Below are 3,874 nucleotides of genomic sequence, written 5' to 3' on the forward strand. Positions count from 1 at the left end.
TATTCTTGCTTTCTGGAATACCCCCTGGACCTTCTGTGAAGTTCACAAGAACACATATGTGCCACTGAAGAAGATTCAATAAAGACAAAAACACGTGATGTGCCAATTCAACCAAAATGTTTATTAAAAGATTTAGAAAACGCCTGTTGTGCCAAATCCCACCCTATAAAGTCATACTAGCTGTAGCATATGCACACGTATCAGGATAATCAATAAACATTGGAGTTTTCAGAACGCTTTTAACCTGATGAACTGTGTTTGTAAATCACTAAATCGGCTCCGGCCGGCTGTGACTTTCGGCAGGTTTGTGGACCCGTGAGGGTAAACAGAAAACTCCAACTTCCTCACTTTGGTGACTTCAAAAGGAGCACCCCCCCCCAGAGACTGACCAGATCCACATTCCAACACCCACACACACAGGCACACACAAAAACACACACACAGACACATACAGAAACACACAAACATACATTTTTGACTGTATATGTAAAATACAACTATGCCAACATATACCCATCCTGTATTTTGAAGCGTATGCATGTTTCCTAGTGTTTAAATGAGTGTATTTGTGCTAGTGTGCATTTTAATGATAGAATTTTGTCTGTAAACCATAACTTCTTTTATATGCATTTCTGATGTATCAAGTTTGATCTCTCCGTAAAGCTCCGGACTCGAGCTATTCACTGAGATATGTCACATAGCTGACAAATCCATTATTCTATGTGTCTAATGATACTGTGAAGAACGTACTCCATCTCGAAATCCGATTTGATAGTCATTAAGTATGCAAATTCAGCTAGGAGACCAAACAAAGGAACTTTGCCCGCCAAATAGTGCTGCGCATCTATTGGCCGATACAATTCAGGAGGTGTGTTAGCTTGGGTTTCCATAAAAACAACGACACACACCTTCTCCTTGGTTCTCCCGATTGTCTCACGAGCACCTCGTGCACGTCTCTCCCGGACGTCTCCGGTGACCATGCGCTGCCATCGCGCTCATCTTCGGGACCGCCATCTTCCAGCGAAACTCACTCTCAAGTCCTCAGTTCAAACCTTCTGGCAGAACGGAAGAAGCCAAAGAACTGTACCAGCGCTAAACTGAAATTCGACACGCACAACCAATGCAAGTATACTGCCGTTTCTCAATCTTAGATGATGAAACTGATTTCCGTGCTGGCTTCAAGGACTGTTTGTAAGTTTGCTACTTGCCTTCTCTCTTTCCTTCTCTACTTCCACTCTTGTACATATGTGTGTATATTCTTGTATATATATTTAGACGTATAACCTCTGTATTCGTAGTTTGCATATATTAAAACGTTATTTACACTCGATTGTTCTGTTTGTTCTTTCAACTGAAGACCAAGTCACTTTAACGTTTTTCGATCGTTTTATGCTTTGATGCTATAATAGCAAGTTGTTCTCATGGCCAGAGAATAACTCCGTTCATAATATTCTATGAGAAGCAACGGTTTGCTGGACGAGCTGGTAGTTTCTCTAAATAATTATTGAACCTGAACTAATCATATATGTAATCAATTACAATTCGTTGTAATTGATTCACAATATATGTTTAATTCCCCCTTGGGTCGGTATATGCATCATCATAACTCATAAAGATTTATGATCTATCATATTCATATATCTACCCATAAATTGATTAATAACTGTACGAACCGCTACATCGTTACATAGCTCACATTTAAATATTATTTTAACTTCATATTAGAATGATCTAATATCTGCATTAACTCCAATATGATAAAAATAAAAACATAAATACCTTACTGTTGCAATAATAAAATTTTACTAGGAGAAAATTATATATTTGATTTGTTAACTTGTACACAATACAATTTTTTTGTTTTAAATTCTTCACTTTCACATACTTTACTGTTGCAATAATACAATTTTACTAGAGGAATATAATTTATTCATTTTTTTATTTATAGTATCTAATTTATTTGTTAAATTGTTTGTTAATTTTTGTTTCAAATCCTTCACTTTCAAATCTTAAAACCTTTTTTCACTTCCATCATTTCTAACACATCAGTTTCTATTTTGGCAGAATACTGGCGAAAGTGTTTGAATTATTGTATAGAGAAAGTAAACCTTGTGCATGTTACGTTCAAAGGAATTGTAAAATACTCAATTACTGTCCATGATTCCGTGAACTACTGAGCAAGTATTTATAAAAGGAATAAGCCCATAAGCCCTGTGATTTCAGAAAACCAGAGGGGCTTTTAACAACGCCCCTCAGCAGTTCTGAAAGCACTGTAAACCATGGCGTCACAGGGCTTACTGCTTTATCTTAAGTGACTAAGCCATAACATGATTTCATTTCTATTTCAAAGTAAATGTGTTTATTTAAATTTTTATGATATAATTAATAATAAAAATGCTCATCGACTCGCAAACTGTTGTTTTGGAAACCCTGTTCAGCAGGGACCCGAGAGGGACACAGGATTTGACACAACACCCCCAGTGAGCAAGCCAGTGGCAACGGTGGCAAGAAAAAAACTCTTAAGGAGATAAAAAAAACCTTGAGAGGAACCAGACTCAGGGGACCCATCCTCCTCTGGCATGGCGTACACATTATAATAACATTCTTATTTAAGCTAATATATGAAATATTAAATTGAAACCTATTATTTAATATGATAATAAGATCATTTATAAATATATTAAAATTAATTAATTGATCATCTAATGATTAGATGTGATCAGTGGTGTAATGAGGCATCTCCTGCCATCTAGCCACTGGATCTGACACGGCAAACAGGCTGGACACCCTGAGGTAGAGAAGGTAAAACAGATATGATCATGTTAGTGAAATGAATTAAATTGTTTTAATTCTGCAAGACTTATAGAGCATAACGTTTCAGGTCAGATGTATGTCTTGCAAAAGACATTTGTGCTCTCTCACTTCTGAGAACCATCACAGGCTTTAAAATATAAGCTTTCACATCAAAGCACATGCCTCTGAGCAAACACATTGTATGATAAAATGCACTGAAACACTAGACCTTACCAGTAGTATTGACAAACTTTACCTCAGTGCTTTAATGTGCTTCTTCCTTTGCTTCTTCAGTCGTCAGCATTGTCCTCTACTCCAAACACATCTGGTCCCGTCCTCTAGCAATGAAATTAATCAATTATACATAAACATTTACTAATAAACTAAAAAACTAATAATAAAAAAGTAAACTCAGATCTAAAACTTACTGAAAGAAATTAACACATAAACTGGTATCCAGCTCATCATCAGTGCTGTAGCACACTTGATCTTCTCAGACATTCCGACTTGTCGGTTCCTGAAAAACATGAAAATCAAAATTAGATTAAAATATTCCTTTAAATGTGGTTATCATGTGCAGTAGTACAGTGACTGAAGTGAGATCTTTTAACACTTAGCTTTAGATGGTATATTGCACACTCATATCCAGTGTTTTTAGAGGACTGCCACTGTCTCCAAAATCTTCCTGCAACATTACAGAAGAGAACATATCAATATCAGAATAGCAGAGGACTGCAAATAATATATCCAGTACATGTTGTACAGATTGATCACAAAATCATTTAAAACAAATGTTATGTTAAGGTCAAAATCAAATACATCACAACAGTTTCTTACTACTTCTCACTTTACCTTACTGTCTTTTATGACTTACTGCCGATGTTGCTCTCACTGTCTGTGTCCTCCCTGGAGTTGCCACACTAATCCTCACTGTGTCCTGTATGCTGCTGCTCCTGCCTTAACTTCATAGTGTCCTCCCTGGAGCTGCCACACTACTCCATCGTCCTTCCTGCGGTTGTACTCTCTACGTAGCTCAGTGCCATAACACCTTTATATGACCATAGACACCACAATCTAACCG

At 36.8% G+C, this 3,874-nt stretch overlaps 1 long non-coding RNA gene across 1 annotated transcript; it reads right to left on the reverse strand.

The window, feature by feature from the left end:
- Window positions 1-2,565: 2,565 nt before the first annotated feature.
- Window positions 2,566-3,463, reverse strand: LOC125261828. Its single transcript, XR_007183447.1, has 3 exons — window positions 3,222-3,463; window positions 3,050-3,131; window positions 2,566-2,788 (listed from the first exon to the last, which is right to left on the reverse strand). It is a non-coding gene; the product is annotated as an uncharacterized LOC125261828 (long non-coding RNA).
- Window positions 3,464-3,874: the final 411 nt, after the last annotated feature.

This window comes from Megalobrama amblycephala, unplaced genomic scaffold, assembly GCF_018812025.1.
Source record: "Megalobrama amblycephala isolate DHTTF-2021 unplaced genomic scaffold, ASM1881202v1 scaffold498, whole genome shotgun sequence".
NCBI lineage: Eukaryota > Metazoa > Chordata > Actinopteri > Cypriniformes > Xenocyprididae > Megalobrama > Megalobrama amblycephala.